The 27,699-nt window shown below is 39.8% G+C and overlaps 1 protein-coding gene across 1 annotated transcript in view; it reads right to left on the reverse strand.

Annotated features, from left to right (window-relative positions):
- The window catches only part of LOC114242199 (uncharacterized), a 128,501-nt gene that overhangs the window by 36,510 nt on the left and 64,292 nt on the right, over window positions 1–27,699 (reverse strand). The window contains exon 2 of the mRNA XM_089730856.1: window positions 9,047–9,087. The gene's annotated coding sequence lies outside the window, so the exon portion shown is untranslated. The remainder of the gene's footprint in view (window positions 1–9,046; window positions 9,088–27,699) is intronic.

Below are 27,699 nucleotides of genomic sequence, written 5' to 3' on the forward strand. Positions count from 1 at the left end.
ACTGTTTGAATAATGCGCGTTATGGGTTAAGTAGAATAATTTTTTTTAATATTATTCCTACCTCTTCTAGTGATTTTTTTAAAGGGATTTTATTACCTGGTAACTAAGACCTTTAGGTCATGTCTTATTTTAATTTATTATCTTATTTTTATGAACAATGATATTATGGAGTGAAATGAAATGAAATGAAGATTATTAATTTGTGACATTAATCAACTGGGATGAAATTAAATGAGATGATATGGGATGAAATATGATCTCAGTAAAATGGTGGTCATTTATTGAGATTTTTTCAGTGGACTTTTTGGAGGTTCCCGAGAAGTCACGTCCAGCGGTTTTGTTTCATTTTACCACATTTATGCACTTTCACAGATATTAAACAGTTAATAAACCACCGTTATTACACATTTAAGCCTGAAGAAACACTAAATAGACAAAATAAAACAAATCACACAACTTCACTACTCGCGTTCCCGCCAAAAAGCCTCTTATAGTGACCTCGATGGGTCATAATAGATTCACCGATTGAGTAGAATGACTCTCACGGATCTCACGGATCGTTTGGAACCTCTGGGTCTGCGGATGGACTTCGGTTCCCTCTGTATTTTGTACCGTATGTTCCATGGGGAGTGCTCTAAGGAATTGAATGAGATGATATCATCATCTCGTTTTTACCATCGCACCGCCCGCCATCGTTCATCCATATTACCTGGAGCCACTGCGTTCATCTACAGTGCGTTTCCAGAGATCTTTTTTGCCACGTACCATCCGGCTTTGGAATGAGCTCCCCTCTACGGTGTTTCCCGAGTGCTACGATGCTTGTGGAGAGTACTTAACGGTAAGCAGCAGCTTGGCTCTGTCCCTGGCATTACTGAAGTCCATGGGCGACGGTAAAGAAGAAATAAGATAAGAAGCGGAACGCAAAAGTCACCCGAGTTATTAACATTTGTATTTTATGATTTTTTTTACCATTGTTAGTGATTATAATCGCAAACACTTTAAGTCACGTCCAAATTAACTTTTGGAAAAACTAAGAACAATGAACTATATACTGATTGCTTTAAATAATTCGTTTTTTGTTGAAATCAATTTGAATGTCTTTTGACATATTTAATATCAATATTAAAAATACTATGTACCATTTCAAATAGAACTAAATACATCCCTGAGTAGATCAGGGCTTATATGTTTTTTATAAGTATTTTTATAAAAAAATATTTTTGCAATTAAAAATAAAATAAAATAATGACAATGTAGCGAAGAGGGAATAAATGTTAATTTATATTACGCTTTATACTCTTATTGTTGGTTCGTTAACTAGAAGATATCAGTGAATAGGACAATTGTAGTCGATTTTTGTCACCAAGAACCAGCAAACAGTACCCAGTTCAATTAGTAGGTCACATACATATATGATCTGCAATACGATGGACCAACCTCATAAAATCTGTGACTCACTCCAACATAAATGATTGCTCTCACTCTGCGAAACATTATGCAGGATTCGACTGATATATGACCACGACCACTCTATCAAGAGTGTACGACTAGGAAGAAGAAGAAGATGATTAAAAATCGAACGAAAGACAGAACGAATTACATTCGATATAGTGATGCAGATCATATGTTCATTTGGTTAATTTGTGAGATCTCTTGGTTTGATTCATTCAATCACCAACGATAAATGGGCCATTTGATTCGTTCAATCACCAACGATAAATGGGTCATTTGAATCGTTCAATCACCAACGTTCCATGTTTAGTAGGTCCTCACAAAGACACACATGACGTTTATCCGACGCCGGGCAGTTGCCTTCACATCTCATATAGTGTCTCTTATTCTTCAGATTGTGACTATCCTAACAAATCGTTCATACTGTTATCTGAAGCTATATCGTTTGTTACGGCCAAGATAAAATACAGTTACGAGAATCTATTTAGATGTTTGAAAATGGAAACATTATCACCATCGAGCTACCTTTGTTTACTGCACTATTGCGATCGTAAATTTTTACTTAATATCTAGAATGGCTCTTTAAGGGGTGTTACGATATCCTGCTAAATGAGTCAAAAAAGCAATTACGTATTTAAAATGTAATGCTAATGATGTAATTTTCGCAAAATAACACGAAACAACAGTACAGGAAAAGCGAGATTGAAAAGTAAAAGAAGCTTTAATAAAATTCAGTGGTTGTTACAGCAAAGTTTTCTCTTATACTATATATTAGTGTGTAACAAAATAAACACAATATACATATAGAATAAGTATCTATATATTATTAATACGTGAAGGAAAAACTTTGTACGCCTTTTTACGAAAATTGCGCGGACGGAGGAGTACAAAATTTCCCACACTTATCTATTATAAAGAGGAAAGATTTGTTTCGAATAGGCTCCGAAACTACTGGACCGATTTGAAAAATTCATTTTCCATTAGAAGCCGATATTGTCCCTGATGAACATAGTACTTTTTTTTTTTTTTTTTTACATTACATTAAATCATTACAAAAAACATTAAAAACACTACCATGTATTTAACGCACATACGCATGCATAGTATTTATTGTCAAACTTTTCTTTTGACGTCTGTGGTCGAATTGAGAATACATTAAATATTGTTGGTCTTTATTAATATTTTTCTATAGTGTAGTCTTGGCGAATTTGTGATTTATGAAATAGTCTTTGAAAATAGAATAATAATAGTGTACAAACTTACAATTTCAATTAATTGTAGTCGAATTTCGACTACTGCAGGACCACTTGTAGGATATAAAATTACTTATTAATTCTATAACATCATACGTTATGTTCATGTTTTATTGTAGGATTGCTTCCATCTCATTACGCCGTTTAAAATAAAATTTCTGTGAAATCTGTGTACGTAGTAGATTAGCAGGTCGGCAGTTCCGGTAGGACACCGCGAGTTTCGTGGCCCGACGAATTCATTAGAGCTTTAGTTATCTGTGCACTGTGAAAACGCCTCCGCATTCCGATGCGTGGGAACTCCCTTTTAGGGAGTGGATTTAATGACGAGAAAAGAGCGGGCAGGGTAATCATTCGTCTACTTCATAAATGTATAAGCCAATGCCCAATCAATAAGGACGGTAATAAGCTACTACACTTATATTTCGTAGCATTCTGTGTTGTATTTTTCCACGGGTCATATGGTTAGCGACTAATGCGGGATATGGTTTCAAGAAAGATGTTTAGAGTTGATTTTACCTCGTATATGTTAATCACGACCATGGTAGAACAGAGAATACTGTTTTGAGGCCATTGACTTTGTGACATTTATTTACTAATTACAACATCCGATAACGTGGTCATGTAGATTCAAAACGTAAAGAAGATTCTCGTTAATCACTACTTCAATCTATTGTGAATAAAGTATGTGTGCTGAATCGCTAACTCTCATCACAAAGCCCGTTTCTTTATTGGCCCGAGCAGAGATTACTTTATAAATTATCCACTAACGAACTAAGAGCAATAAAACCATTCATATTTTGTATTTAAAATACGTACTTGTAACGAATTATGACCACTATTCCACAGACACAGTTACAATATTATTTTTATTGATTCGTTTTTGTTCGAGACGTAACGGTCAGAATTCGGTTACATTTTTGTTTGGGTACGAAAATAGCAGATGTCGATGAGCGGGAATTAGAAATGGTACAACCCGAACTTATTCCTTGGATGTTTTGAAAGGTAAACTTTCATCGGAGCTTTCATGTGCTATATCCGATATATTAGGATTAATATAAAATATTATGTATTACTACTACTACTACTATACTAATATACCATTAGGCCGGATAAGTGTGATCCATCGTCTAGGGAGCATTGTGAGTTCATACGGATAGGTAGGTTTATATCATAGTAGTCGTGGGTTTGAGTTCGAAGGACGAAATAGCTGTTGTAAGCATTAGAAATTGAGACTACGAGTTGATATTTGTGGGTGAGTAGTGACATTCTTGACGGGATTAACGACTTCGGTGACCGCTGAATTGATTATGATTATCAGAAATAGTAACCTTTTCCCATAGAGTTTCTCGCCAGATCTTCTCACGGGCTTACTATTCCGATCCGGTGGTAGATTCAGCGCAGCACTGCTCTTGCTAAGGCCAGTGGTAGCAACTCCTCCCATGTTAAGCCCCATGAGTACATTTACTGGAATAGCTCCTTAGGCTCCCAGCGGTTATGTAGAGAAAAGAAAAGCAAACTCTTCTGATCAGGTAAGCTAATAAAAAAGAAGATTTTTTGTAAATGAAACGGTTGTCTGGAAGAGATCGCTTTTAGCGATAAGACTGCCTATTGTACAAATGTATCTGCTTGTTGACTGTTTTCTAATGTTAATTGTGTTTTGGTGTGCAATAAAGTATATTCTCTCTTTGTTTACAATACCCTGCCTCTTAATTATGAGTTGCATTAATATTTTAGTTTAGTGAATCCAGATATTTTGCACAATTTTATAAGGTTAAGGGACCATTATCGCGGATCAATTGAAAAAGGTGATTTACGCCTACGATCGACAAGTTGACTTCCGTTCAAAGATAAGGAAGTGGGTTTATTGATAAACGCAGCGGGAAACGGGATCGTGACTAGAAGACTGTTAGTAGTATTCGATATTATCTTACATTCCACAAAAATAACGGCGTATCGTAAGTTTTTTTCTTCTTTTTTTTCTAGCTATGCTGATAGCCTTGAGACGCTATTTCAGCGTAACCTTAACTAGTAAGTGAGCTCACGGGGCTCAAACCTAACTCTAGCAAGAGCAGTGCTTTGCAGAATCTACCACCAGATCGGAAGCGCGACCCACTGAGAAGATCGGGCGAGAAACTCAGTGGGCTGTAGACACAGCACAGTGTAGTGTAGTGTAATGCACAGAGTTGAGTTAATTTACTCGCCGAGCCCTTCGTCGCAAGCGACGGGTTCGACCAGAACGATGAATGATGTATGTTTCGATAAAGTTTCATAAACAGTTATCTATATATTAATACGTGAAGCAAAAACTTTGTATCCCTTTTTATGAAAATTGCGCGGACGGAGGAGTATGAAATTTTCCACACTTATAGAGAATATAGAGAAGAAGTGCACAATGCTAATATTTTTTTTAAATAATGCATATAAGATACATTAAATCAATAAAGAAAACATTACACACACTACATACCATATATTTGACGCACACACGCATGTATACTATTTATTGTCAAACTTTTATTCTTGACGTCTGTGGTCAAATTGAGAATAGATTAAATATTGTTTTTCTTTATTAATATTTTTTTATAGAGAGAGTAGCCTTGGCGAAATTTGTGATTATAGAAGTATAAAATACATAATAGTGTACAAACTTACAATTCCAATTAATTATAGTCGAATTTCGACTACTGCGGGACCTCTAGTTCTATTAAAATAGTAGCTGCAGTTTTGTTTTTGATGATCATGTAATAATGAAATAGAATGATAAATTATGACGAAAATTATTAGTGACTTTTTCATTACTAAAATACTAATAGTAATGTACATGTAAGTTATTACAATTATATGATCAGTATTTCAGACAATACAGATTCATGCAACTTTGTTTGTTAAAAGTAATCATTTAAATTGAAATTCAAGTGTCCAATTTTATTGTTTAGGCTACAGATTAAATACGCTTAGCACAGTTGTAATTTTCTTACTTACTTACTAATTATTTATCATATCTCCGTCAAAATAGATTAAGTTCTGAAAATTTTACACCGCACTGATTTAATTTTAGTTTTTTAATGATAATGTGCATTAGCGCCATATGAGCGGTCCGATTGGTTTTAAGCGTTCATTGCAGGCGATGAATATTACGTTTGTCCACCTTGAGATATACGATCAAAGTCTATATAGTGTTAATTTTAACAGTAGCGAAATCTGTGCTGCGTTTATGTTGTGATTTCTTGTTTTTGTAAATCGCTATCGCTCAAACATGTTATTGCTTCCTTAATCTAAGCACAGTCACAAAGCGCAAGGTCGATTTCGTGCGTGGGAAAATGTTTCACTTGATCTGATCTTAATAATTATATTTTGTTCTCTATTTTATAATAATAATTTTGCATGACAGCACGTTTCGGGTGTGGCTGTTTTGTACGCCACTCTTTTATATAAACCAGTGATTCCTCAGTAGTCGAAATTCGACTATAATTAATTGAAATTAGAAGTTTGAACATTATTGTGGTTCTATTGTCAACGACTATTAATACTTCTATAATCACAGATTTCGCCAAGACTACACTTTAGACAAATATTTAATCTATTCTCAATTTGACCACCGACTATAAACAATAAGAAAAGTTTGACAAAAAACAAATAATATGCATGCATGTGTGTGTCAAATACATGGTAGTGTGTAATATTATTTTTATTGATTTAATGTATTTTTTAGGCATAATTTAAAAAAATATTAACATTCTGCACTCCTTCTCTATATTCTCTATAAGTGTGTGAAATTTCATACTCCTCCGTTCGCGCAATTTTCGTAAAAAGGTATACAAAGTTTTTCTTTCACGTATTCATATATAGATAAACAGCACGCGAATGCATCTCTTGCAGACATACTTTAGAGTGGTTTTATTTTTGTGGTGTATTTTAATGATTGTTTTTATTTATTATTCCAAATTAATATTTATCTCACTTTTTTTATGATTGAGGGATTACTGGTGGCCCAAAGGCCTCTTCATTTTCACCAGGACAGGTGGGCGAGCAAAGGCTCAGCTAAGTTATCTCAATCTGTTACTTTTTGTGGATATGTTTTTTTTTACTGGTGGTAGGACCTCTTCTGAGTCCGCGCGGGTAGGTACCAGCACCCTGCCTATTTCTACCGTGAAGCAGTAATGCGTTTCGGTTTGAAGAGTGGAGCAGCCGCTGTAACTATACTTGAGACCTTAGAACTTATATCAAGGTGGGTGGCGTATTTACGTCGTAGATGTCCATGGGCTCCAGTAACCACTTAGCACCAGGTGGGCTGTGAGCTCATCCACCCACCTAAGCTATAAAAAAATAGATAAGGATTTTCTCTGTATATTAATAAAATCGACTGGTCTCAGCTTCCACTATTTATTTACAAATATTCCTTAAACATTAATTTTTTTTAAAGTATACCTTAATTCTTTTACCTTACATATGACGCCATGATACCAAGTAAAACGCAATTCACGTTACAAAAAATTGATAAAACTATCGAATAATTATCCGAAGTCTTTCAATAATACCGACAAAATCGATTAATGAATCATAATTACCTTAACAAATACGAGCCTTATATACACACGAAGGTATTTCATAGGTAATTATTGCGGACAAAAGGGAAATATTCAACAATAGTATTCATGGGATTTATTATTAACTGGTAACGTGGGCGAGTTATCTATAGAAAAGTTTAATTCATAGTGTTTGAATATTAAATTAATGGATTTAATCGATAAAAATATCGAATATTAGTTTGAAATCTTTATAAGCGAACTAAATATTGAATATTACGCACAACGATATAGATGGCTGGAAAGAAAAATGTGATATCGATTTTTTACTATCGAATCGGTACATCCCTATTATAGCGCATCCGGGACATTAAAAAAAGAGCCGCTGTGTTCATCCATATTACATTTCCAGAGATTTTTGCCCCGTACCACCAGGATGGTAAGTTCTGGAATGCTATCACCTCCAACTTATTTCCTTTGCGTTATAATCTATCCTCAAAGTCTTTAGAGAAAATTTTATCGCTAGTAACTCATCATTACGTAATTTAGCATGTAATTATGTAACTTAGTTCTATGGATTTAGACTGAGTATTATATTTTCAAACCGTAATAAAAAAAATTGGCGACGGCTTGGATCTTCCCTCGGAATTACCACGGCCAGGAAAAAGAAACTATTAACCATTTAATCGTAGGGGGATTTGTGGTCGCTTACCACCGAAATTGATTAATCCAGTATAAACAAAGTCACGTCCAATAGATAGTACTTACTATTTGTAAGTTAGAGTAATGTCCCACATAAAATATCTGTGTATCATTATTATACTGCTTTTTTGTCAATGAAATGTTTTTGATAGAAACATCAGTCAGGGAACGGCATAATTGTCTATGGTCTGTTTTTTTTAAATATCTAAATCGATAAAGGGAGAACAATGTATACTTTTTTGGTTTATTCGTCACCGGTAGGTGTATTTTAGAGTTAATAATGGTGAACAAAAGGACAAGTCAAACATTAAATGGACCGAACACAGTGTAATAATAGGAGTGTAATGAGATTGTTTATGTTATACTGTTTTTTATAGGGACTCAAGGAAACTAGTGTTATTTTTTCCCTACTTATTCTGATAGCCTTGAGAGGCTATTTCAGCTTCTCCTTGACGTGTAGGTGGGCTCACGGGGCTCAAGCCGGGAGTGTTGCTAACACTGGCCCTAGCAAGAGCAGTACTTCGCAGAATCTACCACCGGATCGGAAACACGACCCACAGTGAAGATTCGGCGAGAAACTCAGTGGGCTATGTCTATGGGTTAATACAGCTAGTATTGCTTTGACCGGAATAAAATGAACTAAAATTAGCACATAGCCTGTCGTAACTGTTATTGTTGTAAACGAAACATCGATGCAATGACATTGTTAAGTAATATCTCATCGTTATTGGTGAAGTGTAATTTCTCTCTTATCTAATCTGGCAGCTTCGAGGGGCTATTCCAGATTCATTAAACTGATAGGCGGGCTCACAGGCTCTCGAGAGACTTTGTTAATATCGGCCCTAGCAAGAGCAGTTGCTGAATCTACCACCGGATCGGAGACGCGACCCACTGAGAAGACCCGGCGGGGAACTTAGCGGGTTTTGTCTGTGGGTTAGGTTGCATGTCAAACTCTTCGATGTGCCAGGACGAGTTTGATGAGAACAGTGCTTGGAATTCCTAAAAGCACCGAGGAAGAGGTGTACTTAACTGTCCATTTTGCTTTGCCAATGTTTAATATTAGTGTAATATTGATAGTAGAATTGTATGTAAGTATTTTAATATTGTACGTACCAAATAAGTCTGAACATTTAGAACAGAAGTTACGATGTAATCTGAAACAAAAATCATATTATCAATACATTATACTAGGGGTGAGCAACCTTTTTAATCAATGGGCCAATTGAAATTTTTTTTGGCGGGCCGCGTATATATTAACTCTTATTAATAATTTACGAAAATTTATTTATAATGAATATTAGAATAAAAAAAAATGTTTATTGCCCTTGTAGGCCGACGAACATACGGCCCACCTGGTGTGAAGTGGTCACCGGAGCCCATAGACATCTACAACGTAAATGCCCCCACACACCTTGAGATATGAGTGTTAAGGTTTCAGTACACTATAACGGCTGCCCCACCCTTCAAGCCGAAACGCATTACTGCTTTACGGCAGAAATGGGCAGGGTGGTGGTGCCTACCGTGCGGACTCACAAGACATCCTACCACCAGTAATACTCAAGACGAAGTTTTATCCAAATGAATGCAACGCATTATGCTTGATTGCTTGGATTGCTCAATTGCTTGGACTGCTCAATTGCTAAATCCATTTCTTCGTTTTGCAGTGAAGGCTAAAACCAAGAGTTTTGGAAAGATAATAAAACATTATTTCCCGTGAAAATGTGATGCTTTTTCGGGATATTAATATGTTCTTCCTATATGATAATCTGATATTCTTTTGAAGATGAACTATAAAACTCACGCTCGGACATGTGGTCCCAAGCTGATTAACATACTGACATAGGTTTAAATTTATACTACATACATCAAGCGTCCAGACAAAGGCAAACTGCAGAAAATCATTGTCTGTTTACTGATTTCTGACGTCACAGAACAGTACCCCAAACCTGAGCGGTTTCGGTCGAGTGTTGAATTTGATCATTTTGTTTAATTCAAAAATCTATGTACCTAAGTATAAAGTATTATATTTTCTCAAAGAATTTATAGAAAGGTTATATCCCGCCAAGGGAAGATATTTGTATGATAAATATAAATGTTTTTTCCAGGGTTATTGATGTATTTTTTTTTATTGCTTATATGGATGGACGAGCTCACGAGGTGGGCACCTGGTGTTAAGTGGTTACTGGAGCCCATAGACATCTACAACGTAAATGCGCCACCCACCTCAATATTTTATTTATTTATTTTTATTTATTTTATTAGGCTCACAATATACATCACAAGCTAAAGATACATAAAAAACACAAATAAAAAGAAACAAAATCTGGCTTGCAACATAAGTTATGTGCGCACGACAAAACAAGACATATAGTGCTGAATTTGTATATGTATATGTATGTGTATAATAAAAATCTTACATTTATTTCCGTTATCTGGTACCTGTAACACGAGTTCTTTACGAACTTATCACGGGACCAGTTAACGTGGCGTGATTGTTAGTAAATATTTATTTATTAATTAATTTATAATTCGATATTTATAATTTTGTGAGAACTGCTCTTAGTACATCCGATAACCCTATTCTGGGAACAAAAAGTTGACAGCGCACTAACAAACTTAATTTATGTGTTTAAAGTCTGCGAACTCTCACTCATATTTCTCCCCCATTATTAACTAGACCACATTTCACGTAAGCAATGATTTATCCTTCGAAACCTGTAATCTGGGCGTCCCGAAGCCAGACTTAAATTAGATGTCAGACCTAGATCCAGTGTTGCAATAACTAGGCTTTATCTTTCAATAGACGGTAGTGAAATGTAGATCGTTTTTGTACGATTTATCGGAGAATTTTTCTTTGTTTGTAATGTGTTTGAACAATTTCACTGCATAAAAAAGCTTTATACACTGCATAAAAAGTATTAAAAGCTTAATTTAGGGTTGCCTTGTTTGTTTTTGTAAGCTATGCGTCGTTTATTCGATTGAGTTAAAATTCTGTGCAGTTACCATCAAGTCTTTTTTTTCTCCTACCTATGCTGATAGCCTTGAGAGGCTATTTCAGCTTCACCCTAACGTGTGTAGGTGAGCTCACGGGGCTCAAACCGGAGTATTGCTGACACTGACCCTAGCAAGAGTAGTGCTATCAAGTCAGGAAAGGTTTCTGGTATGGTTATAAAAGTATGACAAGTAGCACTAAAGTCGTTTACTCATTCCGATTTGAGCAACCGACGCGCGTGGACGTGCTCATTGTTTTGTCGGAAGTGACTACCGGTGATAATAGATCATTGTTCGTGGCACATCTGTGGCCCAAGTGTTTCTCGGAATTTGTACCTGCACCTAATTGCAAGGCATTGCCGCCCGGGAACTGTGCAGTGGTTCTATTCACTCTAATTCTATTCTATTTATTCTATTCACTAAAATTTCTAAAACTCCTAGAATCGCTTCGGCCAATTTAGTGTTACCGACGCAGGGGCCTCGCCGCAAGGCGAGCGCGTGTTTAAGTCCCGGGGCCGCCCCCCCCAGGCGAAAATCACGTAAAGATGGAGGAAAAACTTTTCATCGACTTCATTCGGGAAAAATACCCGTCAATCGCGCCCGAATTCGAAGCCTATAGGGCCTCATTTGGTAACTATTCTCCCCCCGCATCTCTCGCCGCCGTCGCCAAACATGCCTCGCAGGCATGCCTCGCGTGCCCCGCCGCCGGTCCGTGTTCAAGCGCACGTACGCACGCCGCCGCCGTAGCGTCTAACGCCCCCGCCCCCGCTACCCCCGCGCCCGCGTCAATCACGTCAGTTTCGTCCGTCGCGACCTCAATAGCGTCTAGTTCAGGCTCCGATACCGAATCGGAGATGGACTTCGAGTCCGCGACTAGCCCTCAACCCGGAACCTCGGATGGGTTCCAAACTGTAACGCGCGGTAAAAAGCGTACTCGCGTCGTGGAGTCCCGGAGCTCCATGACGAAGCAAACCAAGTCCGCGACCGCCTCCCGACCGCAGGTAGTCGTGACGCCGGAGTCGGACTCCGCCCGCCGGGTAACCCCACCGCCGCGCCCAAAAACCGCGCCCGCGCCTAAAACAGTTGTCCCGCCCCCGCTGATACTCCAGGAGAAGTCAGCGTGGAATCGCGTATCCCAGGCCCTTCAGGCCAACAAAATTAATTATACCCATGCGCGTAACGTCGCGCATGGGATTCAGATTAAGGTCGCAACGCCGGGCGACCATAGGGCCCTCTCTGCTTACCTCCGAAAGGAGAACATAGGTTATCACACCTATGCTCTTCAGGAGGACCGCGAACTCCGCGTAGTGATACGCGGAGTCCCCAAGGAACTCGACATAGACTACGTAAAGGAGGATCTGATCGGTCAGTCCCTCCCAATAATTAGTGTGCACCGGATGCACAGCGGACGCGGCAGACAGCCGTACAATATGATTCTCGTCGCGCTAGAATCAACCCCGGAGGCAAAGAAAAGAATCTCATGTCTCAAAACGATATGCGGCCTCTCCGGGGTCACCATCGAAGCCCCCCATAAACGTGGTACTCCCGGGCAGTGCCACAGGTGCCAGCTCTATGGCCACTCAGCGCGTAATTGCCACGCGCGCCCCCGCTGCGTGAAATGCCTCGGTGATCACGCAACCACAGAATGTTCGCGTGTTAGGGAAACCGCGACGGAACCCCCAAGCTGTGTCCTATGCCTTAAGCAAGGGCACCCGGCAAACTACCGCGGATGTCCTAGGGCTCCGCGTAAACGCCCGAACCACCCAGCCCCCCGAACCGTCGACCCAAAGACTTCGGCGCCTTCAGTGCCGAAACCAGCCTTCGTACCGGCTGCGGTTCCCACCGTCTCGGCGTGGAAAAAACCGCTGCCGTATACGAAGGAGGGAACACAAAACGTACCCCAGCTCCCGCCTGCGACACGTCACGCGCCTCAGCCCCTGCTCGCACCTCGCCCCGCGCCCGCGTACCGCCCCCCGCAACCCTCAGTCGTCAACGACTTCGCGCTCGTGCGCGACTTCGTCACCGCGGTAAACTTTGACCGTCTGCGATCGTTCGCAGATGCTATCCGTAGGTCGGTAACCCCCGAACAGCGGCTCGCGGCCGCTTTCGATCACATGGACGTCTACGAGTCCGTGTCTCGCACGTTATAAAGATTCTTTACCGGTATTCAATGGCGCAAAAAGGTAGAGAAAAACCGTATTCCCTTACGTTAGCATTCTACAATGCTAACGGACTCGCGCGGCAACGCGATCAAATTTTCGAATTCCTCCGCGACAATCTTGTAGATATTTTGTTAGTGCAGGAGACCTGTCTGAAGCCCTCGCGTCGTGACCCGAAAGTCGCGAATTACGTCATGGTTAGGAATGACAGACTCACTGCCTCCAAAGGCGGGACTGCCATTTACTATAGGCGGGCCCTGCACGTTGTCCCTCTCGATACTCCCTCGCTCTTACATATCGAGGCGTCAGTGTGCCGTATCTCGCTGACGGGACACCAGCCGATCGTCATCGCATCCGTTTATCTCCCCCCGGACAAGCCCCTCCTGAGCAGTGACATCGAGTCACTGTTCGGCATGGGAGACTCCGTCATCCTGGCAGGCGATTTAAATTGCCACCACACTAGGTGGAACTGCCATCGTACGAACGTTAACGGTAGGCGTCTCGACGCGTTTATAGACGACCTCACTTTTGAAGTAGTCGGTCCCCCAACTCCAACATGTTATCCGTATAACATCGCGCTCCGTCCGAGCACTATAGACCTGGCATTGCTTAGGAACGTAACTCTGCGCTTACGTTCCATCGAAGCACTGTCAGAGCTCGACTCAGACCACCGACCTGTTCTTATGCAGCTCGGTCGCCCTCACAACCCAGTCACTGTTACGAGGACCATGGTGGATTGGAATAAGCTGGGCACGTGCCTAGCCTAAGCCGCTCCGCCAATCCTCCCTTACGGCCCGGATTCGAATCTATCCCCCGAGGACACCGTCGAATCCATAAACATCATTACCGATCACATCTCTTCCGCGATCATTAGATCTTCAAAAGAAGTCGATGTGGAGGACAGCTTCCACCGCATCAGACTATCCTCCGAACTTAGGAATCTCTTAAGAGTTAGGAACGCAGCAATCCGGGCCTACGATCGGCTTCCCACGCATTCAAACCGGATTCGGATGCGTCGTCTACAACGCGAAGTCCACTCCCGCCTAAGCGACGCGCGTAACGATAATTGGCATAGTTATTTAGAACAACTCGCGCCCTCCCACCAAGCATACTGGCGACTAGCTAGGACTCTCAAATCCGAAACTACCGCTACTATGCCTCCCCTCGTACGCCCTTCAGGCCAACCACCGGCATTCGATGACGATGACAAGGCTGAGCTGCTGGCCGATGCACTGCAAGAGCAGTGCACCACCAGCACTCAACACGCGGACCCCGAACACACCGAGTTAGTCGACAGGGAGGTCGAGCGCAGAGCTTCCCTGCCGCCCTCTGACGCGTTACCCCCCATTACCACTGACGAAGTTAGAGACGCGATCCACAATCTCCAACCTAGGAAGGCATCCGGCTCCGACGGCATCCGCAACCGCGCGCTAAAACTCTTGCCAGTCCAACTGATAGCAATGTTGGTTACAATTTTAAATGCCGCTATGACGCACTGCATCTTTCCCGCGGTGTGGAAAGAAGCGGACGTTATCGGTATACATAAGCCGGGCAAACCGACAAACGAAACATCTAGTTACCGTCCGATTAGTCTCCTCCCGACGATAGGAAAAATTTACGAACGGCTCCTTAGGAAACGCCTCTGGGATTTTGTTACCGCGAACAAAATTCTCATAGACGAACAGTTCGGATTCCGCTCTAAACACTCGTGCGTACAACAAGTGCACCGCCTCACGGAGCACATCCTGATAGGACTAAATAGGCGTAAACAAATCCCGACCGGCGCCCTCTTCTTCGACATCGCGAAGGCGTTCGACAAAGTCTGGCACAACGGTTTAATTTACAAACTGTACAACATGGGAGTGCCAGACAGACTCGTGCTCATCATACGAGACTTCTTGTCGAACCGTTCGTTTCGATATCGAGTAGAGGGAACTCGTTCTCGTCCCCGTCAACTGACTGCCGGAGTCCCGCAAGGCTCCGCGCTCTCCCCGTTATTATTTAGTTTGTATATCAATGATATACCCCGGTCTCCGGAGACCCATCTAGCGCTCTTCGCCGATGACACGGCTATCTACTACTCGTGTAGGAAGATGTCGCTGCTTCATCGGCGACTCCAGATCGCAGTAGCCACCATGGGACAGTGGTTCCGGAAGTGGCGAATTGACATCAACCCCACGAAAAGCGCAGCGGTGCTCTTCAAAAGGGGTCGCCCTCCGAACATCACTTCGAGCATCCCACTCCGTAGTAGGCGCGCAAACACCTCCGCCGTTAGTCCCATCACTCTCTTTGGCCAGCCCATACCGTGGGTCTCGAAGGTCAAATATCTAGGCGTCACCCTCGACAGAGGGATGACATTCCGTCCCCATATAAAAACGGTACGCGACCGCGCCGCGTTTATTCTAGGACGACTCTATCCAATGCTTTGTAGTCGAAGCAAACTGTCCCTCCGCAATAAGGTAACTCTCTACAAAACTTGTATACGCCCCGTCATGACGTATGCAAGCGTAGTGTTCGCTCACGCAGCCCGCACCCACTTGAAATCCCTTCAGGTTATTCAATCAAAATTCTGCAGGATAGCCGTCGGAGCGCCATGGTTCCTTAGGAATGTGGATCTCCACGATGACCTGGAGCTCGACTCATTTAGTAAGTATCTACAGTCGGCATCGCTGCGCCATTTTGAGAAGGCGGCACGACATGAGAACCCTCTCATCGTAGCCGCTGGAAATTACATACCCGACCCAGTAGACCGAATGGTAAACCGTCGACGTCGCCCAAAGCACGTCATTACGGATCCTCCTGATCCATTAACGGTGCTCTTAGGCACCACAGGCACCGGTCACCGTCCTCGTCGAACCCGTCGCTTGCGACGAAGGGCTCGACGAGCGAACTAACCCATAGACACAGCCCACTGAGTTTCTCGCCGGATCTTCTCAGTGGGTCGCGTTTCCGATCCGGTGGTAGATTCTGCGAAGCACTGCTCTTGCTAGGGTCAGTGTTAGCAACTCTCCGGTTGAGCCCCGCGAGCTCACCTACAAACGTTAGGGTGAAGCTGAAATAGCCTCTCAAGGCTATCAGCATAGGTAGGAAAAAAAGTCGTTTACTAGTGTTAATCGTGGACCAGACTGATTGGGTGAAAGAAAATATTTACGCCAACATCTGTGTCATTTTTTATCGAAAAAAAAAGAAATATGTAAACATATGGTAAACATCCAGTTGTGTTTTTTTATACTTATGGCCTGGTAACGAGACCTTTAAGCCAAATCTTTTATTTTCTACTTATATTCTGTTACGAGCAAAAAATTTAAGAGTACACAACGGCATTATAATTTAAAAATATTTTAATTTCAAATGTTCCTAATTCAATGAGTAATTTTTATTTTTATTTTTATTACTTTTATATTTATTACTATAACCTTTTTTTTTTTTTTTAATGGTTTTAACAAATTTAATGAAGCGATGAATGCAAATGAACAATGAACAGTATACTATTTTTATAAATGTATAATAAAATCGAAACAGATTTTTTATCTGTAGGTACATGGGCGGTTAATTTTCATTAAAGCTCAAATAGCTATTGTTTGATTTACAGATAAACATAAATGATTAGACATAAGATATTGAAAACGTAACATTGTTAATGTTTCTATTTAGATGGAAACCGTTACCAGATTTACATGGGCATTTTACCTTGGATATAAATTTAATAGGCTTTTAGTAACCCGCCCAGAACGTGCTCGATCCGGTTGACATATCGACAATGTCATCTTTAAAGTAAAGTAGCTAAGTCAGGGCTGCTACAGTCGTTGCTAGTTTTTATATTTAAAGGCACCAGTGTTTGTTTTTCCTACAATTATAACAGTAGTATAAGCACTTTTTACTGGTGGTAGGACCTCTTGTGAGTCCGCGCGGGTAGGTACCACCACCCTGCTTATTTTCTGCCGTGAAGCAGCAATGCGTTTCAGTTTGAAGGGTGGGGCAGCCGTTGTAACTATACTGAGACCTTAGAACTTATACCGCAAGGTGGGTGGCGTATTTACGTTGTAGATATCTATGGGCTCCAGTAACCACTTAACACCAGGTGGGCTGTGAGCTCGTCCACCCATCTAAGCAATAAAAAAGAAGATATCGTGACAATTCTGAACGGACTATTTCGATTTAGGAATACTAAGAAAGTTTGAAATCAGCAGACTGTTTACCTTTTTTTGGTTACCTATTACCTATTGTTACCTATAGCTAGTAATCTCGAGGGTTTATGCTTATTCCACGTACGTGTCCATCTAGTATCCGAGGATCGGGAGGATCCGAAATGACGTGTTTTGGGCGACAACGACTGTTTGCCGTTTGGCCATCTGGCTCTGGTATGTAGTTGCCGGTGGTCACGACAAGAGAGTTATCGTGTCCCGCTCTTACTTCGAAGTACTTATCTTCTTAGGAGCAGTCAACAACTGGATTTGTATAACGATATATATGTATATATGTCGGAGACGGTCATTAATTTGGTGGCTAAACGAAACGCAGCACGATTCCCGAGAGATGGCAGCACGGTATCGTCGGAACTCGGCTAGCTTTGTGCTACGAGCCTAGCCGATGGAGGCGCGTAGACGCCATCACACTTACCAACCAGCCTTCTTGAAGAGCGGTGCCTCCGTCCTAAGTACTGTCATTCGTTTTCGTTTGCTAACGTCAAGAGAAGATTTCAAGAACAGAGAAGATGTTCAAAGACAACAAACGTGATTGGTGTACTCAATATTTCTCTTAGCTCGACCACCCTATTCGCCCCTACGATGTCTGACGATGGTGTTAGTAATTGTGGTTTCTCCGACTTATATATAATATATGTATACTTATGTATAATATAATATATACTTATGTGTAATATATGTAACTGACGCAGTTTCTATTTATAGTTTCAATAATTATCCAAATGCACTTGAAATTGAGATTCGATATTGGAGCCGTGAACCGGATACGCAACATCAAGTGGGTCGCGAACGAGTCGTTCACTTCATCAATAAGAAAGTGGGTGGTCAGTTTCTTGACCTATACAATAGAAAAAATTAATATACAAAGACTAACGTACAATAACGTGGCGAGCAATTGGAGAGACCTATGTCCAGCAGTGGACTGCTATAGGTTAATGCTGATGATGATGATGATGATGACTAACGTACAACATATAATGTAAATTAAAAGTATGCCCGTCTTTAAAAATCAGCAAATTTCAAGTAGATTGCCTACAGGATAAAGATGCGAATTTTTCTAAAGAAAAACCGTACCTGCGTCAAAAATGACAGCAACCACCTCACGGCTTCATCTCTATTGGTTCCGTTAACAACTTCACAGTTGAACACAGTGAAATCGTTCCCTCGTGTATTGGAGTTTGTTAGTCCAGAATTATGAAGTGCCAGCCCTATTACACCTTAGCCATATCGGCGTACCGAGGATCGTACTTTTATGAGCAACATCAGCAAGGCCCAGCAGCGATTAAAATCTGACAAGGATTAATATTTTACGCGAATTGTTAATGGCAGTAAAGCTTAATGGTTTGGTTAAGTAATGGTAAAGATTCACGTGGTACCACTGTGAGCCAAACAAGTTTAACGAAAAAGCGATTAGTTGGTGTATTAGGCTGTTTAAAGTCCACTGAATTTAACATGAAGATCCCTTTTTTTTGTGCTTTCTCCCAGTGGAAAGGATTATGAAAGTTGTTTTAATCCACAGTGGCTTTAAGACGTAGGTCAAATTATTGCTTCAAGTACTTAAACCAGTTGTTTTGTGTTACATGGTCAATATCCGATAGATTTTTCCTGCTTAATCCATAGCCATTATAACGTGTATGCCACTTTTTTTTTTCTTTGAGTGCCTTCTCCCGGTGGAGAGGATTATGAAAATGTTTTTAATCCACAGTGGCTTTAAGACGTAGGTCAAATTATTACTTCAGTTACTTAAACCAGTTGTTTTGTGTTACATGGCCAATATCCGGTAGATTTTTCCTCCTTAATCCATAGCCATTATAACGTGTATGCCACTACCAACCTTGAGATATGAAGTTGAAGTTTCAATTGAATTGTATAACTATTATCCCCCTCTTCGTACCGCAACGCATTACTGTTTCGCTCGAGAAATAGACAGGATGGCGGTACCTATCCGTGCTGGTCTAGTATACGCCCTAATAATTACATATTTAACTAAAAATTGTTTTCCCGTTTAATTTCGGGTGTCTAATGTAACTATATTATTTCCGTTTGGCTTACTGCGCAGTTTTCGTGGTCGCAGACGACTCGCTGAAACCGAAGAAAATACTTATAGCTTATTAGCTTCTTATACCTTAGCTAGTAGTAGTAGAGTAGCTTATAGCTTAGGTAATTACAAAAAAAGGTAAAAAGCAGAAAAAAAACAGGATGAAAGTAGAGTTGTTGTGGTAAATTTTTGGAGTTTGGAGACATTTTGTTGATGAAAGAAATTAGTTAGGTGGTGGTAGGACATCTTGTGAGTCCGCAAGGGTAGGTACCACCAACCTGCCTATTTCTGCCGTGAAGCAGTAATGCGCTTCGGTTAGAAGGGTGGGTCAGCCGTTGTAACTATGCCGAGACCTTAGAACTGATATCTCAAGGTGGGTGGTCTATGGGCTCCAATAAACACTTAACATCAGGAGGGCTGTGAGCTCGTCCACCCATCAAAATTTGAATTCAGGTTCAACAGACCAGTTCACCTACCCTCAATATTGTCAAGCTTAGGCTCAGGACTTCCAATATGCGGCCAACTGTTTGTACTATCCGTATGAAATTTTCGAATGTGACTAATGTTTAAATTGACTGCAAGCTTCTAAATTGCCACGTTCTAGAAACTACCGTTCTGATCCCGCGGGGTTTCCGCGTGCTGACAAGCATCCGGAGACCGATCTCGGCTGTCACCTGCTTTGCTAACGGGAGCAGTAATGAAAGGATGTTTGGCTCAGCGTAAACGTCAATTACTAGACTTGTAAGACGTGGTTATACAAGTATTATCTGTGACTTTCCTATTTGCTTTTGAATTAAACAGGCGTTTTCTTTTTTTTTTTTTTAATTGTTTATTGTTTGCTGCCATCTTGTGACATGAGTTCTAAGACACAATTTAAAAATACGACGCCTGTTTCACCCTTGAAACTGAAAGGCGGTCTGCTTTATGGCAGAAACGGGTAAGCTAAGACGGTACACCGTCCGGTTCATTCGTATTTTTTTATTGCTTACATGGATGGACGAGCTCACAGCCCACCTGGTGTTAAGTGGTTACTGGAGCCCATAGACATCTACAACGTAAATGCGCCACCCACCTCGAGATATAAGTTCTAAGATCTCAGTATAGTTACAACGGCTACCCCACCCTTCGAACCGAAACGCATTACTGCTTCACGGCGGAAATAGGCGGGGTGGTGGTACCTACCCGTGTGGACTCCCAAGAGGTCCTACCACCAGTGATTACGCAAATTATAATTTTGCGGGTTTGATTTTTATTACACGATGTTATTCCTTCACCGTGGAAGTAAATCGTGAACATTTGTTGAGTACGTATTTCATTAGAAAAATTGGTACCCGCCTGCGGGATTTGAACACCGGTGCATCGCTACATACGAATGCACCGGACGTCTTATTCTTTAGGTCACAACGACTTCAATCTAGAGATGCAATGCGAATCCCGCAGGCGATTACTTTCACGGTGAAGGAATAACATCGTGTAATAAAAATCTAGTTGTGTTCTCTCACGAAATGTATAGCTATAGAGATAATTATCGTTTGACACTAATTACGCGACATGAGACCTTATGTTGTAAAGGCATAATCGTTTTAACATAAAAACTGCATCAAAGTAAAGTTAGCCGTTGTCGTTCGTGTCACAGTACAATTTAGATTGCTAAATAGTTGTAGATACGTCATTACGAGATGCGTGTGCAGGTGATTCGTGCAAAAACTCAATGAGATCACCGCCGCAGTGTCGTCGGAACGTGACGGTAATTGATCAACAAGTTAGATCATAGTGGAGACAGTAACCATAGTTTATTTTTATGAGTAGACTGAGGTAGGTATGTGATTGCTACCAGCAGGCAGTCGAGTGCTATTTACTGCATTTAAAGTTTAAATTTGGACAGAATCTCATGACAAAAAAACTTCTTTAGCTATTTTAAAAATAATTGAATTTTAATTAAAACATCGAATTGTTGATACTAATACCAAATAAAACGCACTTTCAATTACATGTATGGAAATCGTCGTGCAAGGTAGAGGGGGAAGAGGTCGACCGAAGAAGATATGGATGGAGTGTGTGAATGACGATATGAGAGAGAGAGGAGTGAGTGTTGAGATGACGGCTGATAGAAGAGAATGGAATAGAAAAATTCGCTGTGCCGACCCCACCTACTGGGATAAGGTGTAGACAAAGAAGACTTACAAAGATCGGGTCGGGTATTAAGCGAAATATCGGTTAAACCAAATGGCTTTTCACCCCCGATATGTACAGTACGTACGAGAACTTGTCCCCTTAGCGGAAATGCGCAGTTTCCGGATCGAGCAGGAGTTAATGATGGACCATGACTTTTGATGTGACAAATTTTTTCGTGACTTTTAGGCGATGGCCTATGTAGCGTATGTATATAAGTTAACGACAAAACAGAAAATCACGACCTTATTCCAAACACGCTGGATTTAAAAGGATGTTCCAATCTCGAATAAAGGCTGGGATTAAAAATTTTCAATTTTTGTGTTCTTTATTGTTTAATTACCTTTTATGGTTAAATATTGTTGTAACAATATATACCGGACACATCGAAAATTGATTTTTATATATAACAAAGCCGATAATCTCGCTTTTGTTCATAGTAATTCTAGTCCAAAACCCGAAAAAATAAGTTTACGAGTTAATCTGCTGCTACTCGGAACTTCTCCGTTTCACTTATAGTGAACTTCCAGAGATCATTTTCGACACACACTCTGTATCTTTAAAATTAACTCACCTCCACGGAATTTTCTTGTATTGAAATTGAATTTTGAATTGAATCAAGTTAAAATCTTTTCTTTAATAAATTCTTTGTCGTTTATCCTCCGAGTAAAGATGTCAATGAAAATTAACCATTAAATTAAATACAATGTTTTCGATCGTAAAATTATGGTGCTATTAGCCAGAGATCCGCAATCCATGGATTTGATATGGCCTCTGATGACAGATAGCCTGAGAATGAATGAGCATTCCCAAGGTTGCTTGAATTCTAGCACTATCTTTTGTTTCATCAGAATGTTTTAACAAAAAACAAATGATAGTTTAAAAAAACTAACAAAATACGCTATTACAGAAAATCCAATTAAAAAATAGAAAATAAATTTTAATAAATTTGAATTAAAAATAGTGTAAGAAAAAATGATTTTATTGTAAAAAAAGCGTCGGGTGCATGGTATCAGTAGTTATAAATATTATTTATTTTTCATTTTTTATAATAGTTGAAATTCAATCTTTTCAATTTTTTTTTAATGTTGAATTGTCATCGGTCCTTAATAAGTATACCAAATTTCGAGTTAATCGGACGTTTTGAAGGGGGTTAAAATCATGTTGAAAGATTCCGTTACAAACATACATACATACATCTGAAGCTAATAAAAGCGTATTAAAATAGTAAACAATAGCTTTGAGTAAGAAAACAAAAAATAATGACAAAAGTCAAATATTCTATTACAAGTTGAGTTTTTAAGACTTGCACCATCCTATCTATAAAAGTAGTTTGAAAGCTTTGAGGAAACAGGTGTGCATTCACCTAATGAGCGTCTGTCTACATTTAGTGTCCAACATATATTTGAGGAGGTCATTAGATAGTATTAATGTCGAAGGCTGGTGTATGAAAGTAAAGTAGACTTTATTACAATTTTGTAACGGTCGGTTATTGTAGATTCTCTATCATTCACAGGGGGATCAGAATTTTGTCTACACGACAGAAGTATTTCCCGAGAATGATCTTAATTAATGATTATAATTATTAGGCGTTACTTTTCATTTGTTTTCTTATACATTTACTTCAAACTAGTGATCCCGCAGTAACCGAAATTCGACTATAATTTATTTAAATTATATGTTTCAACAATATTATGGTTTTATCGTCAGATTATACTTCTATAATCACAGATTTCGCCAAGACTACACTTTAAACAAAATATATTAATAAAGACAAAGAATATTTAATCTATTCTCAATTTGACCACAGGCTATACGAAAAGTTTGACAATACCTAAACAAAGATTATATTTGTGTACACACATGTGTGTGTCAAATACATGGTAGTGTGTTTAATGTTTTTTTTATTGATTTAATGCATAATTTACAAAAAATATTAGTATTCTGCACTCCTTCTCTATATTCTTTATAAGTGTGGAAAATGTCATACTCCTCCGTCCGCGCAATTTTCGTAAGAAGGGGTACAAAGTTTTTGTTTCACGTATTAATATTATATTATAGGTCCCGCAGTAGTCGAAATTCGACTATAATTAATTGGAATTGTAAGTTTGTACACTATTATGATTGTATTTTATACTTCTATAATGACAAATTTCGCCAAGACTACACTATAAAAAATATTAACAAAGACAAACAATATTTAATCTCAATTAGACAACAGACGTCAAGAACAAAAGTTTGACAATAAATAGTATGCATGCGTGTGTGTGTCAAATACATGGTATGTAGTGTGTGTAATGTTTTCTTTATTGATTTAATGTATCTTTTATGCATTATTTTAAAAAAATATTAGCATTGTACACTTCTTCTCTATATTCTCTATAAGTGTGGAAAATTTCATACTCCTTCGTCCGCGCAATTTTCGTAAAAAGGGATACAAAGTTTTTGCTTCACGTATACGTAATATATAGATAGATTTTTCACTGATAGCGACAGAGCTACCCGCTGCCTCTGCATGATTAAAATGAATATATTAACCTTTATAGTTAAATCTCGTGTTCATTTCATGATCGTTAGGGTAACTAGAGTTTTTATCAAAGAAATATAATGTGAACTTCAGAATATGTACTACATTGAATGTTTCTTTGTGTTTTCAGTGGCTTTCTTTTGTTTGGCTATCTATCTGCTAGTAGCCTGAGGGGCTTTTCCAGCTTCACATCGACTGGCAGGCGAGCTTACGGTGCTCAGCCAGAAATAGCTTGCTAAAATCTGTCCTAGCAAGCAAGAGCAGTGCTTCGTTGGATCTACTACTGGATCGCAATCGCGATCCGCTGCGAAGGTATCTTTTATTGCAAATTAAATTTCGTAAAGTTCCTTTTGGCACTTATTAATAAAGGTTTTTATTACAATGTGGCGGGTAGTCACATACAACACAAGATATTTGACAAATGCCGTATGGTTTTTACTGGTGGAAGGACCTCTTGTGAGTCCGCGCGGGTAGGTACCACCGCCCTACCTATTTCTGCCGCGAAGCAGCAATGCGTTTCGGTTTGAAGGGTGGGGCAGCCGTTGTAACTGTAATTATAACCTTAGAACTCATATCTCAAGGTGGGTGGCACATTTACGTTGTAGATATCTATGGGCTCCAGTAACCACTTAACACCAGATGGGCTGTGAGCTCGTCCACTCATCTAAGGAATAAAAAAAAAAAAAACTTGACAACAGATGGAACGCGACTGGTTTCAAAAAGCACACATTACTTTTTCATATTTTATTTGCAAGCGCATTTTTTTGTTCACTGAATAAAAAGGTCTTATGTTTTACACTGAATATGTTATTTATCGATACAATAATTGAGTTGTAAGTCACCTTGAGTGACAGTCTACTCGAGTCAGACGTACCAGCTATTCTAGTGATGTGATGACCATCAGATTTCTTCGAGATAAACTGGAGTAATCGATTCATCATTCAGGAGACAGACGGACAGACACATAAGCGCTTCAACGACAATGACCTCCCAAGATGTACAGATAACCTTATGTCAGTTTATACTGTACCGATGGTCGACTTAGATGAATGAAAATTCAATCTTATAAGTTTTAATTTCAAGGGCTACTTTACGTTAACAATTTATATGAACAGTTTATTTTAATCCGACAAGTTATTTAACATGAGAATCGGTTGAATTAGCATCTAATTTGTTAACTTGTCTTCGGATATTCATTGATGTTTGTGAAAAGACTTTCACTGGTCGATTGGTCTAGTGATTATTTAATTTAACTGTAGACTTAATACCATACGGTCAGTGTCAAACATATTTTGTTTTCGTTCGATGTTAAAGTCTTAATTGTATTTCTTTTTTATTTATTTATTGCTTAGGTGGGTGGACGAGCTCATGGCCCTCCTGAGGTTAAGTGGTCACCGGAGCCCATAGACATCTACAACGTAAATGCCGCCATCTACCTTGAGAGTTCTAAGGTCCCAATTATTACAGTACAACGGCTGCTCTACCTTTCAAAACGATACGCATTACTGCTTCACGGCAGAAATAGACAAGGTAGTGGTACCTACTCGTGCGGACTCAAAATACGTCCTACCATCAATAATTACGCAAATTATAATTTTACTGGTTTGATTTTTATTACACGATGTTATTCCTTTACCGTTGAAGTCAATCGTGAACATTAAAATTTGTTAAGTACGTATTTCATTACAAAAATTTACCTGTTTGCGGGATTGTAACACCGGTGCATCGCAAGATACGAATGCACCGGCCATCTTATCTTTTAGGCCACAACGAATTCATACTTGTATCGCTCTTCAAACTGGAACGCATCTTTGGTTTGCAGCTGAAATAGTCAGGATGGTAGTACTCACACCTGGTGACAATAGGCATCATCATCATCATCAGCCTTTAACTGCCCACTGCTGGACATAGGCCTTCCCCAATGTCTTCCACATAATGCGGTCCCCCGCCTTCCGCATCCAACGACTTCCCGCCGTGCGCACTAAGTCGTCAGTCCACCTGGTTGGAGGACGCTCCTGGTACCCATCCGTGGCCTCCATTCGAGGACTTTCCTCCCCCACCTGGCGTCGCTGACTCGACAGATGTGACCGGTCCATTACCACTTCAGCCTGCTAACTTTGAGAGCAATTTGAGACAATAGGCATGCCACCTGTTAATTCCGGGTGGGGTTCGCAGTATCTCAATCTCTGGTGGCTTTTCTAGTCACCTTTACGACACCCACGGAAAGAGGTGGGTGATGTTATTCTAGGTGTTATTCATGGTGTTCTATACAGAAATACTGACACTAAATAGGCATTAAATTCGAATTCTTTGCAGATTCCGTGATCATTGATGAATGATCCCAAGATCGAACTGTGGAACTGTTTTTATTCAAACAAGTGATTCCTATCATATAATATCGAATTCTTATTACCGAAAAGAATTCGCTTAAAGTTTTTCACGAAAATTTCAGAAATATTTAAGTAGATTAGTAACAAATTCGCATGCAAACTAAATATTTGTTCAAAATAATTATGTATTTAAAATACTTGAAGTTCGTTTCGGAGATTGTACGTAATAAAATTGCAACGTTTTTAAAGTTATTGGGGACATAAAAAAGCCACAAATAAAGAGATGCAGAAGGTTTGATTGTCTTGTATTTTTACATAGATACATGATTTCACGTAAATTTAATACGTGACCCTGACGAATTATTGCCAAAGATATTTCTACTGCGAAGTAACGTGAGTTTTGGAACGTTCGTATTTATAGTGGACATAATATATTGCAGCCGAGACATTAATCTTATGTCTCTACACAGCGGCTGGAGGTAGGACGTCTTGTAAGCCCGCATGGATAGGTACCACCGCTCTGCCTATTTCTGAAGTGAAGCAGTAATGCATTTCGGCTTGAAGGCTGGGGCAACCGTTGTAGTATAAGCCTGAGATTTAGAACTCAAGATGGGAGGCGGCGTTTACGTTGTTGTCTATGTCTCCGGTAAACACTTAAAATCAGGTGGGACGTGAGCTCGTCTACCCGTGATCTCAGCAAAAATAGCAGCACTCAAATTGTTAATTTCTCTTGACCGTAAGGGGTTATTTCTTGTGTATTGGAGCTTAGTGTATCGGATTAAAAATATTTGATTTTCGAGTTGTATGACGTGAATTTTCAGTATTCATCTATATATGTATATAAAAATGAATTGCTTTTCGTTAGTCTCGCTAAAACTCGAGAACGGCTAGACCGATTTGGCTAATTTTGGTCTTGAATTATTTGTGGAAGTCCAGAGAAGGTTTAAAAGGTAGATAAATATGAAAGTGCTCGGAATTAGATAAAAATAACAATTTTGTTTTTCCTTTAATGTGTCCCCCGTCGGTCAGACTCCTTTTGTTTGTTTTAAGTTTATTTTATACAAAAGTTTAGGTCTTTTATTTATCGATTGAGGCACTACGAAGTCTGCCGGGTCAGCTAGTAACATATGAAAAAAAAACCAGGCGTGGTCGTTTATTTATTATTTTAATTACGTTTTTAATTAAAATTAAGTCTTCTTTTCGATTTTATCTTGTGTTACCCGCAAGCCAGACTATTTAGTTTGGCGTAGCAATCGCGCGAACAGATTTATAACTTCCAACTCCGGTGTTGTTTGAATCTACGTTTGATATTGCAACCGCCAATGTTATATTTCACATTTGCAC

This window comes from Bombyx mandarina, chromosome 11 (assembly GCF_030267445.1).
Source record: "Bombyx mandarina strain Sakado chromosome 11, ASM3026744v2".
Lineage (NCBI taxonomy): Eukaryota > Metazoa > Arthropoda > Insecta > Lepidoptera > Bombycidae > Bombyx > Bombyx mandarina.